Consider the following 17,023-nt stretch of genomic DNA (forward strand, 5'->3'; position numbering starts at 1 on the left):
AATATATCCCCCAAAATATTACAAGTTGGACCTTAAGACCATCACAAAATGTTATCAGTTATTACATTACAATATTTTGCCCTGTTTTTTATTTTAAAAAGCCGTTCCCAAGGACTAACTTTGATTCAGAAAAGCATTGCACATGTGTCGTGTATAATTATTTGCCAAGCCTCATGAAACTCATCTCAAAGATTTCACAGACCAAGCACAACTATGCAATGTGCATTTTTAATAATACGTTTCAATACCCCTACATTTTCTGGTACAAATTGCAAGCCTCTATTTTTAGCACAGACTTTATTTAGTTTATAGGTGTCTACCCACAAACGACACACACATGCATTACTACATGCTGCATACAGTATTCACAACAAGGACACCCATTGCCCCGTCATCCAAGACAGAAACATGGTTCATGCAAACATTTCTTGTTCCCCCTCCATTATTGCATTTAAATCATCCAGGTGAGGCCCAGGCCACGGTTTGCTCTGGGAGGAAGTGAAATATCTCCTCAGCCAAGAAACCGCTGGGCAAACTCTCAGCTGCCAAAATAGAACCCCATTGAGACTCGAGCTAAGGTTCATCAGGTTTAGCTCAATTGTGTCAGCATGTGGTACACTAAATCTGGGTCAGGTCAATAGTACGAAAATATTTATTTAGTCAAAAAAGATGAACCACAACAGTATGAGACTTGAGACAGTATGAGAGTTGACGCCTGCAGGCGTTTTGTTTCTATTTTGGAACTACAGATGTACTAAAGTATGTATTGCTATTGTACGGAAAATGTGTATGTTTTTGAAGAAATCTTGTTTTGAATGCGTTTCATTTAAAAACGACATTTTGGAACAACATGAGGATTGTGTACATTAGCCATTTTTTTATTTTTAGCTAAATTATTCCTTTATTATATAATTATGCATTTTAAAATGCACCATTCCACAATGCTTGCTTTTAAGTTAATTTGACTAGTAAACACCATGCTAGTATGTATTTCACCATTTAAGTCATATTCCATCATATTGCCACCATGTGGCACATAAACTTTTCTAAGTCTGGAGTTCCATTGTTGTTGAGACCTGAAATGTAAACAAATCATGTGCTGCAGAGACATTAACTATTAGACACGCACATTAAAGCTCTGGCTTTCATTAGTGCACACTTTTTTTCTCTCTCTTTCACAGAATTTTTCTGGATTTGACTTACAGTGATTAGAGATCCAATCTGTGTTTTTGGTCTGGTTCTGCTCAAAGCATCTGCATGCAGTCTGGCACTGTATGGTGGTGAAAGGAATATTTCAGGTTCAATACAAGTTAAGATCAATTGACGGCCTTTGTGGAAAACTATAAAAACTATAACTTTCATTTTGAAATAAACAAAGGGAAAGCTGAATGTTTTGTGTGTGTGTGCCACAAATGCAATGAATTTAGTCAAACTAGAGCACAACTCGCAGGTCTGGTGGTTTCTCACCAAACGGTGACATGTTTGATTCATAGAATAAAGAAAGGGAGTTGAGAGCAGTTTAGTTGTGAGACACACAAACAAGATTATTTCTCCGTATCTATGATCCATCTCTGCTGTGGGTTCATTATGGTTGCTTGGCTGTACAGTAGATATGATGTTAATATTTTGATACTGCTTGCACTTGATGACCTGTCGATTAACTCATTACAAAATGCTTATATTTGATCCATTCATTTGTTCAATTGACATTTTTTTGCATGAATGTGTAAATTAAGGAAAAATCTACCCATAGACGTTAAATGTCTTGCTATCTTAAGGTTAAACATGTTTACCTTTTTTATAGACCCCAGCACTGAGCTCGGCTGGAGAACTTGCTTACTTGGTTTGTTTTGCAGACATTTAGCCTTTGGTGATGATGTAATGGAAAGTATGGGTGCAGCGACTAAAGGCTAAAGTCTGCTTTAAATGTGAGGGGTAACCATGGAGATCGGAGACAGCATAGTAGATGATAGCGCAGGGTGATCAGCAAAATGAGGGAACCAGATGACATCCTGTCATTTAACTATCAAGCTTACGGAGCTTGGAGAGGAAAAAGCTCGGAGCTGTCAAATGTTACTATACTGTAGATTAGTGTAGAGTTTTGATTGAGTTCTATAGAACTACTGCTGATTTAACGAACTGAACAAAGCATTTCTGCAACATGTGTGCAGTTTGGCTGGATGTCCCGCCTGTAAAAACAGATGGCAAATAGATTTTTATGTAAGTGAGATGTTTGTGAGATCATGACAGCAGTAAACATCAAGTGATGCATGTAGAGTATAGGCATTAAAAACGTTTTCTTGTCCCTGTGTCTTACCACACCCATAGTAATGTGTAGATTAACAAGCAGTTCATGTTCTGACAAGTCACCCGTGAACACAGAGCCATTTAACAGAACAGACAGTGGGGTATTACACAATAAATTCACTTAATTGGTTGCTGTTCCCTATAGATTGCAGCAGTACTCAGAGGGCACCTTGCCGTCTATCATTTCAGGGGTGGGTTGAAAAATGTGTGTGTGTGTGTGTGTGTGTGTGTGTGTGTGTGTGTACAGGTTTAGTGGTACTTGTGTGGGACAAATTTTGGTTGCAATTTATTTTACAGTATGTGTACATATAGTATTTACCTAAGAAAGTACTGGGTAGTAAAAGGTTACTTCATGGTATAAGTTAAGGTTTAGGTGTAGGTTCAGGATTAGTACCTAGTTATTACCCACTTTACTGTAATAAGTACACAGTATGTACATGGGAAACAAGACTGTAAAATAAAGTGCTAGCCACATTTTTGTGCATTTAAAAAAGTTATCAAAAATGTGACCCAGCCTGTGAAAACCCAGCTAAAGACATTTACTGTTTTCTACATAAAATATTTCTACATACTGGAAAAAATATTGTGTGAAAATATAACCTTGATGCCGTAAATATTGACTGAGTTAGAACATGTCATTGAAATAATTGAAAGTTAATGGCTAAAAATAACCAATATATACATATCTGACCTTGTATATAAACAACATGCAGTACAGTATATAATTTACATACTTTCAAATGATAGTCTGCCCAAAAGAAACATTTTGCCATAATTTATTCCCCCCATGTTGTTCAAAGCCTGTATATGACTATTTGTTGTGTGGAACACAAAAGAAGTTATTTTGAGAAATGTTTTATTGGCTTTGTATCCATACAATGGACGTCAAGTCACTTTGTTTGGTTACCTACGTTCTTCAAAATATCTTCTTTTGTGTTCTGCAGAAGAAAGTCATCATTTAATGCAGATAAGCGAGAATATGTGGCAAAATGTGTCTTTCCATCACATAAAGGGATTTAACGACTCACAGAACAACTCACAGCAGGAAAAAAACACAAAACAGAACAAGACTTCCAATATCCCATGATCCAAATGCCATAATCACTTAAAAGTCACAGTTTTGTTATTTCATAAGAACATTACAGCTCATTTGTTATTAAAGCAGGAAAGAAAACAAAGTCCCTTATTGGTCAATGATGCATTAAAACATTATATAGTAGGTGAGCTGGAAATAATATTTCTGATTAATTAAACAACATATTTCAGCATTTTATCAGTAATGCTTATTAATAATAATTAATAATCGTAAACATTCAAAAAAGAGCCGGAAAGGATCTGGAACATCTTTGTAGGTGGATAAGGAGAGCATTACTAATATTGGACACCTGTTGTGCATCAGTACAGCTTGCTGTCACCACCCTCTCATCACTTCCTGTTCTTTAATCACATGATAAGGGCCAATGAAGCCTCCTGGACTGGCGTCATGCGGAGTGTGTTTGTGTATGTGTATGATTGCATGTGTGTTCCACATGGCGCATTGTTGATGTCAGTCACCCCAGGCCTCCGCCCAGCGTCTCTCAGCCACCCGCTGACTCTTCCCGTCGTGGCGCTGGTCTAACTGGATGGCGTGGTGAGAGAGAGGCCCAGGAGAAATGTTGGCGCCTGGCTGTGGCACTGCTTATTGGAATTAAAGTTTTTTTCCTGTCGGTCCCTCTCTAATAGGGAAAGCGGTGTGTGCAGACATGAACTTCCACTTTCAGACGCAGAGACTGCTGACGGAAGCAACAAATGACGATGTTTTGAAGGGAGACAATGACTCAATGAACAACACATTTTGATATCATTGAGGTGCGTTTAGCATTGTAAAAAAGATTAGACGATAGAGAGGGAAAAAATTCACTTTGAAAGATACATTTCTTTCTTATACAGACTTTGGACATTCTTTCTTATGCAGAAGACAAAATTGTATATATATTAAATCAATCAACATTGAACCCCACTTACTTCCATTGAATGACCACAAAACCACAGAGACGTTTCTCAAAATATCTTCCTTTGTGTTCTGAAGAATAGAAAGTCATATGCTTTTGGTATGAATATGACACGAGGGAGAATAAATGATGACAGAGGTTTCATTTTGGGGTGAACTAGCATTTTAACAATGCAATAAAGCTATTATGTGTATTGAACCCATGCCCCTGGTGTTTATGTTATATGCTCTACCAGAGGATCTACGAAAGTTAAATATTCCACATATGGCCTTTCACACTGGCATTATCTCACAAACCAGGACCATTCTGTTTCAGTGTTTATTGAGTGTCTGATACGTAATTGTGTCTTTGAAGAAGGTGTATATTAATTTACAGCATATGCTCAGATAGACTTGTAATTGTTATACAGGCATGCATTACCTAATGTGCTCTCCATTATACCTACAACCTTATCCATCTTACCCTTTCACAGACTTAATTATGGCTCTGCTAAGAGGTTTTTATTTTCTCTCTCTCTCTCTCTCTCTCTCTCTCTCTCTCTCTCTCTCTCTATCTCTCTCTCTCTCTTTCGTTTGTCTGTGCAGCTCCAGATCCTCCAGAATCATTAGGCACCTCTGTACATTCTCACAATTACCGTTGCATACCATTTTTATGTTCCAATATTATGAGCTTAAAGTGATAGTTTACCCAGAAATTCTGTCGTCATTTACACACCCTGTTGTCCTCTGAAACCTTTGTGACGTTCTTTCTCCCCCAGAACACAAAAAAATACATTTTGAAGAAAGTTGGTTACCAAACACTACTTGCCCCATTCACTTCTATTGCACGGTCACAAAACCAATCGAAGTGAATGGGGGCCAGTTAACAACATTTTTAAAAATCTCTTCTTTGTGTTCTGCGGAAGAAAGAAAGTCAAACAGGTTTGCCATGACAAGTAAGTAAACAATGACATAATTTACATTTTGAACTATGACAACCGTTGTTTATTCTTAACATGATCATTAAATTAAACTTATCTTAAACACACAAACTTACTAAAAATGTCAGACAATAAACTAATTATTTTTATCAGCAACTATAATTGCTTAATCTAATCATTTTCTGTGTCTACATTTGTACCTCCAGAACTTTCACAGATTCACAGATCAAGTGAACGAGATCAGTTTCCCACATTGTCTGTCGTAACCTATGAGGGCAGGTTGAACAAATAAGCCATTGGCTTTTCTGATTGCTTTACTCTGTTAATAGGCGGATGGGATTCTGCTGTCTGTCCCATAGGAGCTCTCAATGTATAACTTTGAATCATCATATGTAACCATGGCAATGACGCAACATACAGTGCACACCCACGCCCTGCAGCACAAGTGAGGTTTAAAGAACATGCAACCCCTTAGGGGGAATTGTTTGGAGAAACAATTGATCTTATATAAAAAATCATAATTTTATAGGAATGTGTGCAAAGCTTTGTCCTCACAAGAAGTTCAGGAACATAAAGGGATGATGACATTTATTTTATGGACTCACCTTTTTGTCATTTCTAAGCTGGATGACTTTCTTCTGCAGAACACAAAAGAAGATATTTTGAAGAATGTTTTTAACGAAACAACATTGCCCCCCATTGTTTTCCATTGAATGGGCACAAAACCATAGACATGTCTCAAAATATCTTCTTCTGTATTCCACAGAAAAAAATGATCATATACAGGTTTTAAATTACATGAAGGTATTGCGCAATATATTTCTACTTTTGGCAACATTGGCTGTATGAAATCTCAGATTGTGGCTCGTTGAGGTGTTGAGGGTTGTAGAGGTTGTCTTTATTAAACAAAATATGGTTTTCACTCATTGAGGGACACCAATATATAAACAAAATACACGTTTTATAGTTTCATAACAGATGTACATTTACAGGAGCACAGTACTTTGAAACAGGGCTTTTATTTCAACAATCTAACTTAATCTCTATTATGAAGGACGGTTTGGTTGTTTATGTTCCAGCAAACCGATTTAGCAATATCCCATTATATACTGTATAAGTGTATCATATGCAACCTTTTTTTAACATAGTTTCTAAGTCGACCAGGGAATCATAACTATACCTCGCAGAAACAATTCCAGTGCTCTGAACACAAAGAATAAGTTGGCCATAGGGAAATGGGAATTATTGAATGACAATAACAAGTAGGGGTGTGAGTCTGCTATCGGTAAAAAGAGATCCAGCTCGCACACACAGTATCTATGTAACATTTACATTGTACGGTCTGTTCTTCAGAGGGACCAGGTACCAGCTGTGAGACACCACTTAATTACCTTACTTGTGCTGTGGATTAGACCCAGATGAGAAGGTACTACTGCTGGTAAGAGATCTCACCTCTTTTTAGGCAGGTCTGGACAGGCCCATGTTTTAGACCTGGGACAAAGTAACAAGTATCATACAGTAGATTTATCTCTGGAGAGTTGTGAGGTGTTGACAAGCACAGCTGAAAGGGGGGTTGTGCTGGTCCTTAGAAGATGTGCAATGGGTTTTCTACAAGAGATTGTAAGGCTTTTAAAGGTTTTTAATGAAATAAGGGAAAATGATGTAAATATATATTGGAAAGTAATTTATGTTCCATTATGAAAAATTTATTTTGCTTATTTATATTTAATAATATTGCTCATTAATAATGAGCTCAATCAACCTAATACTGTATTCAAACAATTTATTGTAGACTAAGATTTTTTTATTAATTAGCATTTCACAAAATCTTATGTTCTGCTTTCGAACCAAATAAGTTAATTAAATAAAGTTCAAGTTTATTTTACTTATACTTTATTAAGTACATAATAGTAGTAACTAACAGTAGTACTTGTGTACTATTGTACTAAAGTATACTAATAAAGGCCGTACTATACTTTGGACTAAATTTAACCACTTTTTAATTTATGAAACTATTATTTTTAAATATAATTTAAGTCACAGTAGTAAACCTTAAGTACACAGCTAGTGCTTGAGGCTTAAGTTCTAATGTAGCAATTTTTACTCTCAGTATACTCACGTTTTATACTGTACTTTTTTCTTACTTGTTTACTTTTTTGTTCTTAGTATTTTAATAATAGTTTCGAAATATAGAAATGTTTCTATCATAGCTCACACGATCACAACTCAAAATCTTTGATTTACAAAACTTTATTAAGCCAACAAGACATTTTTGTTGCAATCCTTAAGCATTTTTAGTTGGCACCGTGCACCGTTTTCAACTCTATGTCTGAAAGTTCTGCCAGTAGAAGCTTCACTTCTGATAGGGGCTTTTGTATGAGCACTTGTTGCGTTCACTTGGAAAGTAGGTGGGTGGATGTAGCACTTCAGATACCGTGATACAATGATTTCTCCTATCTGTCAATCTCCGACCCTCCGCTCTTTTCCTGAGAACAAAACGCGTCTGTATAAAAGCACTGCTGGATGGAGAGTGAATTAAGCTAAGCCTGCTCTCCAGAGCCTAATGGAAAGGCCAATAATTGCTCTGTCTGTTAAGAGATACAAAGTGGGAAACATGGGGATAAGAGTGTCTCATTCAAAGTGTGAACTGGAATAAAAGGACTAATCATGAAGGGGTTTTTTTTCACAGCCCTAAAATGCTACGCTAGTTAAAGGTCAATCTTCATTAGCTGGCTAGTTTTAGCTCATGCCATCCCCGGGCTGTCTCTTTTCAGCTTGTAATTTGGTCTTTATGAAAAGCAAGAGATATTATATGAATCAAAGGCCGTCTGAAAAAAGCACACGGCCAATGTAATAAAGCTGTTTCACAATGGTTAATATTCCTGTGTGGATAGCCGAGATAATGGCGTCATGTGGTGTCGTAATGGTTAATGTTACTCAGAGAAATTACCAAAATGGCTTTGATGTTCCGTTCGGGCTCTTTGGAAGATGGACATTATGAAGGTTATTTTCAAACGGCGTAATCCACAGCTCTCAAAGTATTTTCTGAAAGTTCAGACTCAAAAAGTAAAGAACTTGAAACTTTTGGATGCTGGTGTTCCCAGGAAAGACATTTGGTGTATGTTTTTTGTTGGACTGTTGTGGTGTGTTTGGTCTGATCATATTCCGTCGACCGCTGTCTATCCCCTTCACTCTTCAGGAAATTGTGTTGAACTCGTGACGCAAGGCAAACTCTCACAAGCTCATTTTGATTCGATTACGGCTCACCTAATCAAATTTAGGCTTTAATGCTTTTCTCAATTTAATCTTGGCTATCAAAGATGCTCCTCCATTCCTCACAACGGCTGCAGGGTTGTGAAACCAAGGGCAACGTGCCTTCATGATTCCCAAGAAAAGAGTTTAAAGAGTCAAACCGGATTATTTACACTAAAGGATGAGGAGGCCTCGCATTGGTGAAGGCCGAGATGCATATTTATGAGACAGGGCTTGTTTGTATTTTAACACTCGTGGAAAACACAACCATCATTTTCTAGGCTGTTTTTACGCATTTAATTACAGCATAAAAGCAGTTGCAATGAACAGAAGTAAACCTGTCTGACTGTTGACCTTGCTGACTCCAATTAAACACATTTTCAGCTGTGAAAAAATAATCTGTTCCTCTTCTTTTTCTCATAAAGTAACACAAGAATATCATGTGCTTTATAATAAACTTTACCAAAAAATGGGAATAACAAAAGTTCATCGATCGAAGACAATTCAGAAAGCTGACAGACAAAAAACGAATAGCTAACCATTTTTATTGTAGCATGATGTTCTTAAGTTGTATTATTATTAATATTAAGTGTTTTTCAATATTTGATATTTGAGAGTAAAAAATAAACATGAAGTGGCACATAAACTGCTTTCTTTCTCTGCAAACAGCTGAGAAAATAGCTTGAAGAACACTGAAGATACTTTAAGTCAATGCTTGAAACCGTAATATATGTTCATTTTGTGGCGTTGTTATGAAACAATTCCAACCAAGTTCAATTCAATTCAAATGTATTCCTATGGCACTTCACAATTTTGCATTGTTGCCGCAGAGGAGCTTTAAAGTAAACACATTGTAACAGTTGAGACATTAGAGAAAAAAGGGATAGAAATAATGAAATAAAGAACATTTAACATAAAATACATGGCATTAAGATAAAACCCAGGCCTACCTTATTCTTCTCACTTTATATATATATATTTAAAAGAACTAACTTTTTAGGAAAAATTTAGAAAAGTTTTTTCTATAGCAGCAGTATGCAAACTCCTTTTTAGTTGTAATTTGGACCATTAGTTTAAAAAGTGATGTTCCATGATGTTCACATGCCTAATAATACAGTAATTCAAATCCAATAATTTCACCGACGATGGCATGAGACACAGCAGATGGGTCCACAGGGTGAAGTGTGTGCGCGGTATATGTTTGTGCGAGAGTTACAGGGAGCTGCATAAAACTCACTTATAAACTTACTGTATGTAGCCCATTAGTCACTTTTAGCCAAAAGCACCACACTTTTAGCACCACACCTTATGACAGAAATAGGATTTCAGATGAGGGGCTCACCACTGAATAGCGTCTCTTTTAGGTACTAAAAATAATTTAACCTTAAGCTGGCTATAATGAACATTATGCAGTGGTTAAGACTGGTTTTCTTATGCACATATGAATATAAACCTAACGTCCTTGGGCATTTTTCCTAGTTGGAGTGTGTGGGAATACAGAACACACCACAATCGCAAAACAAAATAGCTAAGATGTGTAAAAACATCTAATATTTGTAAGTTTATCTCATGTTTTTCTATTCTTTAAGTTGTAAGAAGCAATTGTATGAGGCATAGCAAAATGCATAGCAAATTAAAATAAAATACAGATTTTTAAATAAATAAGGACAAAATAAATGGTAGTCGAACCAACGTCTTTTCCTACATTTGTGCCATTGATTTCATTTGGACACACAGTATTTGCACAGTATTCACTGAAGCCTGCATACAATATATTATTCTCAGACACTTTATTGTAGGAACGTTACGTCAAAAAAGAAAACGTTCAAATTTGGGTTAGCTTGGTTGGAGTGTCTGTGTTCTAGACTTTGTGAAGTGGCTTAATCTCACAATTAGTGTGATTTACTTAGCTGTTAAAAAGCCCAATGTGGTGAACAGGCACATGTTTGACATATTCTTTACAATGTGTCAGCATGTTTCAGCAGAGGTGGAACAAAGGGAGATTCATATGTGTGCGTGAATTCCCCTTCATGACTCTGTTGCATGGTTAAGAGATTATGAGCTGTCTGAGGAGCAGGTTCCAGCCTGGTTTTGTCTGATCTTAGACAATTGGTGAGTTAAATATATGTTTTATGGTTAATTGAATAAACCAAGCTGACAAAAGTGACATATAAATGTGGTTGCAGTGTCCCTTCTTTGCATTTAGAGAAACCACAAATGCACAATATCAGCATTTTTTATTTACCCCTGTGAGATGTCTATAGCATATTATATTTAACCAAATACTCTGGGTACAAATAAAGTGACCATTTTCAAGCTAAACTTTAAATCGTTTAGTCAGTAGCTCATCTCTTATACAACTAATAGCAGAAGAATTAAGTCTTTGTCCAATTTAAAGTAACTTGAGGTTAGGTGGACAAAGATGAATGCACACACTTTGTATATATTTAACTTTGACCGCACTGACTATTACAAAATGTGTTTAAAAAAAGACTTTATAGACTAAAGCAAGGACAAATGCTAAAGACAGTAAGGGTAAAGGAATTAAGTCTCCTTTAACAAAAATGTCTTTCTTTTTTTTATTTATTTATTTATGTCTGTCTATCAGCATCGTTCTTGAACATCAATGTTAAGCTTAGTATACAAAGATGATGCCATAAATGATTCAACAAGTTCAGAAGTGTGTTGCTTACATTTCATGTTGCAAGAGACCCTGAGCTCCTCTCAGCTTTAGCTAAAGCTTTCAAATCCACAGAGAACCATTACTGTGAATGAAATCCTAACTCAGAGATTCATAAATAAAAAAGTGTATATACTGCCTCAGATAAAATAAATAGTATTTGAAATGATGTACTGTGCAGTATGCAACGGTAAACCCTTACATCCTTATATGTGACCCTGGATCACAAAACCAGTCTTAAGTAGCACAGGAACATTTTAGGTAAAAGCCCAAAATACATTGTATGTGTCAAATTTATTGATTTTTCTTTTATGCCAAAAATCCTTAGGATATTAAGTAAAGATCATGTTCCATGAAGATATTTTTTTATTTCCTACCCTAAATATATGAAAACTTTATTTGTGTATATTTTGATTTTTTCGCACTCTCAGATTCCAGAGTTTTAAACGATTTTATCTCCCCCATTTATTGTCATATCATAACAACCCATAAATCAGTAGAAAACTTTATTATGCAGCTTTAAGATTATGTTAAAATAGCACTTTTGAAAAATGTAAACATAAAAACATAAGGTTTTGTTGTCCAGGGTCAAATGTTGTTGTGACATGACCATTATGGATCAAAATCATCACATAGTATCTTGCACAAATTGTATAGGCTACAGCACATTTGGACAATGTTTCTCTTCAAAACGTGTACAATAAGCTTGCAATATACCAAAAAAACAGAGTAATGTGACAATTCACAGTAAATTATTAGAACAGTTAAACATGTAAGAAAGAAATCACACAGCGCCACCTTTTGTGCCTCAAAAAGGACAGACATTTATGTTGCATTATTGCTAAACATCGCCCTCTAGAGGCATTGGTCAAATCAGGCACCGTCTTCATAACAGCACACGAGGTGACCAGCTAGGGCTGCGATTTCAATGTTTCGTTCTTTACGTCACACATACTTGAGAAAGAACCTGCAATCTTTGCATAACACCACAAATGAGATATCTTACCACATAAATGTTGGGGAAATACTACTCTTCAAAATGAAGGTGCTAAAAATGTTCTTCCCAGCTATGCCATAAAAGAGGAATTTCTGGTTCCACGAAGGACCATTCAGTCAAAGGTTCTTTAAAGAACCCTCTCTTTCTTAACTTTTTATAATCTGACAAAACCTTAAAGAGAGCTTCAGATGCTAAAGGTTCTTTATGGGTGGTTTCATCTTAACAACATAAACAAACGTTACTGCGCATGTGCGATTTTGTGACCCCAACCGAACTTCCGGTAAACATTAACAAACAATATTCTGTTGGTTATTTCTGATAGCAATCAAAAGAAACCAAGAAAAAACGTTACTTGGCTAAGCTTGTCTCTTAAAAAATTTTGAATTTAGACTCCGATACAAAGCTCAACCGCTAGATGTCAATGTCAAATGTTTGTTTAAATCCGACCAAACTGCAGGACCCATTCAATAACATAACAACAATAAAATAACATACAACTCAATTCAACAAATCGTTTATTCAATACAATTTAAACAGTAAAATAATAACACAAAAATCTACATTAAATGAAAGATAAAAAGTTATATTATTGGACACTAGCCAAACACAAACCGGAATTTAACTGTGGTCAGGCACGAGCCCGCTCTATGATACGGTCAAAAGAACAATTTAGACAAAAAAAGGTTGCTTCCGGTGGTTGTCCACCTGACAGAGAAGTAAAATGGCAACAGCAAGAAGATAATAGATATCACAACTGGACAGAATGAACCACCAACAGCTTGTTTGCTAAAAGCAAGCACATTTAATATAATTTTTCGGCCACTTAATTTATTAGTGTGTCATGCTTTAGCGGACACAAACTTGTTTATGTCAGGATCTTCGTTTATTTATTTCCATGGCAACAGTAGTAGCATGAGAATAAACACACAGGGTTGATTAGAGGCAAAGTTATAGAAAGATGGAGCTGGATGCGCACCAAAAAGCATGAACTGCAAAAGAGGAACATTCCCTGAAATGGAACAGACATACTTGGAGCAATTAAACCAACTGCCTGTCTCTTTGTGTACCCATATGTCTAAAGTGCTTTCTGTATTTAGGGGCCAAAACTATGAGACCACATAGATCATCTAGAGATCAATGACTAACTCAATCCAAAAAAAGTAATTATGACCATGTTAACAGGTTGTATTAGGGTCAATGATGCATATGTATAATGTATGTAAGATGTTCCACATGCCAATTTTTAAATATATATAATAATAGGCCTATCTATTGCAGTTAATCAAACCATGGTGTACACATACGGTAAATGCAAATTCAAATGTAAAAAAAAATCATCTATGGATTGGCCATAGCCTTAAAAATGTAATGTGATGCGAACGTGATTTATCTCAAAATGAATTCATTTCCTTGACGTCTTTAGAAACAAAATATTTGCATTTCTTAGAGTATTTTCGAGTTTTTAAGTAATCGTCTTATATAAAAGTACTATCATTTGACTTTTTCCTAGAAATCCCTAACAGCTGATATAAATGATAAAAAAATTTACATAAGCATACTGTATCATAGATTAACAGTTCAGCCACAAAAAAGATTTTATTTTTAATTTAATAGGCCTACATGATGAGTGGTCGTAATATACACTATAAAAGAAATGATGGTTTAACATAAAATTGTGAATTAATTAAACTTAAAAGTATTAGTTAACACTTCGAGTTTGCATGAAATTCATTTATTAACTTATATTTTTAAGTTATATTAACTTTTAAGGCAGCCAGTTTAGTAATCCAAAAAACGTTTTTTACAGTCATTAACCCATTAAAGATGTCATTAATAAGATAAAATAAAGTACCATTCTACACATTTTTATTCTACTCAATTGTATAAATGTAATGTTATATGTATAGATTTTTAATTAGTTCGCTTTTAAGATTTTAATTAGTCAGATATTATAATACAACACATTTTTTTATGAAAGATAATGCTAATAATTTTTTCAAAATGGAACTGCAATTGATGATAAACAAACAATCCATATACCACTAGATGGCTCCAATTATCTTTTAAGACTTGCTTTTCATCTGCTTAAACTGTTAGACTAAAAACTATAACTTTGGCAGAGAAATGTTTGTTATTTACAAATATCTTTATTGGCTGATTTTAATATTAATAAAATATGCTATTCTAATGCTAAAAACAAGAAGTACAAGCTTTGAAGAACATACCTTGGCTTTGCTGTTTTTTACTGCTAATCCTACTTTTTCTTCAAAAGACCAGTGACTGACATCTTAATATTTGGGGCCACAAAATGACAAGGGTGCTGACTTCTAATATATGGTTTCCGCCCATGGCCAAGCCAAACAACAGCTTTGATGTTTGTTGACAGTAGTTTTTCCTCTCTAAAACAACGCATCTTCTTTATAATTATGTACTTTGTACCGGAGCCAGGCGGCGAACTATAGAAAGGGTCTCTAAACTGCAAGGCAGTCTATAACTGAAGTTCAGTGTTAGATAGCTGCTGGCTGGCACAGCTGATACGGCCGCTATCAGGTTGTCACTGGGGCGTTTGGCTCCAAGTGTTTGTAAAAAGGAAACAGTTATTAACAGCATGTGAAAAATAACCGAGACAGAGTTGAGGCGTCTGTCACGAAATCCAATCTCAGCCGTTACAACATGTCTGTTTTTAAATAAGCCCAGAGTTTTAACACATATTAACTTAAATGAATGAAGCAAAACATTTGACATATGCTAAACTGTCATCTGTATTCATTACAACCAATGGTGTTCATTTAGAAAGCGGGCGAAATTGTTCTCAAAGCTACAAACAGACAGAGAGAAGGCCAATGGAGTCATTGTTTGACAGAGCAAAGGGTAAAAATAAATGTAAGTGCTCTGTGTGAAGGGCTTTTTCGTCCTTTTCTCCTCCACAGAGTGCTGTGCTAGCGTTTCACGATTTGAGCCTGTGTTGTGAAGTTCATGGTTGACACTATGATTACTGGAGGGTGAATAACAGAGGTCCAGCTGTCTCCATTCCTTTGACCAACTTACTTCCCTCTGTCTTTGATCAGAGGACACACACACATACGCGCATATTCTTAATCTTCACATCAATACAATGCGTCTTCCTATTTTCATACCAATAAATGCAGCGAATCAAGCCAGTATTATAATAATACATATATCATAATTTGACTAATGCACATATAAAAATTATGTATTTATTGAGAGGAAGCTACAAGTTTTAGCTTTATTCTTTCTTAATTGAATTTAATTACTTTAAAAGTAAATTTCTCTCAAGTGGTAGAACTTAAAGGGATAGTTTACCCAAAAATGAAAATTCTGTAATCACTTACCCTTTCTTACTTCTTCAGAACACAAAAGATATTTTGAAGAATGGTGGTAACAAAATGACAGCGGTACCCATTTTACAATACTGTAGGTTGCGTTGGATAACGCATTTGGCATATGTAATAAAAGCCATTTAACAATATTTATTTATGTCAAATAACTTTAGAATAGAATAATATAGATAGGAATACATTTCAGGTCTGGCGTCGATGAGGGGTTCTTGAGTATTAATGATACTCTTGTGGTGTCTTCCAAAAATCACAGATCAGATCTATTTAACCACCTCCTCTAGATCCCGACTACAATCAATGAAGGGTCAGAGACAATAACTGTTTCCTCAATGACTTTGGTTGTCGGCCCCAATGATAAATCTGTAACAGAGAGACGTCTGTACTGTTATCAAGTATTCACAGTAATGAGGAAAATCTGCATGTAGATCTAAAATGAACTCTTTTCATGAGATGTTCCATCATTAGCGTGTTCAGCCCTGGTGTCTCTGTGGATCAGACTTGCCAGTTGCCAGGTGTGTTGCGGTGCCATGCCGAGAGAGACTATTTATCAAGATCTTTATGAAGTTTTGATAGGTGGTGACAGCTTATAACCATCTTGTGCGCTTTGGGATGCAATAGAAACTATTTATCCACAGTTTTGATGAACATTTTCCCTCAGGTCACAAACTGCCTTCAGTCAGCTGCTTCAGGGAGCAAGAAGTGATATGTCATACAGGAGCAATAATACAATAGGTGGTAATACAAAGTTACTAGTTTCAACAAAATACCACTACCTCTTGAGAGAAAGAGAGAGGGTTAGTGTACATGTACTTTTTTTCATTTGTCCGTCAAGTATTCACAGAAGAGACGGGTTTAAAGTAGTTAAGTAAAAACCCTAGAAAATGAATTCAGAGTCAGACGGGACATTTTGTTTAAATTGAAAAACATACCTGTGATACATAAAGAGAGAGCAATACAAGACAATCATTGAAGGGACATTTTGGCTGTTGGTTTCTAGGGCCATGGTCCATTGAGAATCTAAATATTGCTTTGTATCTGAAAGCCTTTGCATAGTTTCAAAAAGATCTGTCTGAACAAATAAAATGAGATTATGCATGATTGTCTAGACTAAGATTGCATTCTCCTTCGGATTTGATTGCAAGATTCAAGGGCAGAGCATTTTCGGTCAACTGTTTAGTAGGAATGCCTCCCATCACTGAAAAAATAAAGCAAAAAAAGGCCTCTCATGATGAGTGAATTTGCAGAAGGGCCTACAGCTAAATATATCAATATGTAGTCATATTACAATCAATCAAAGCACAGATCTTTGACTGCACCACATATCAATTGTCTTACAGTTTTGGGATATTTTATGTCCATGAAGTCCATGAATTCTGCATGACCGACTTATGGCTGGATCACTTAATACGGGAGAGAGAAAGAGACTGGCTCCAACAATTAGCATTTCTCACCAGGGTCAGAACCGCTTCAACATGCAGCGAATCTGATGTTAGTTTTAGTTCACGGTAAATTACATGA

The sequence above is a fragment of the Barbatula barbatula genome (assembly GCF_947034865.1).
Source record: "Barbatula barbatula genome assembly, chromosome: 24".
Lineage (NCBI taxonomy): Eukaryota > Metazoa > Chordata > Actinopteri > Cypriniformes > Nemacheilidae > Barbatula > Barbatula barbatula.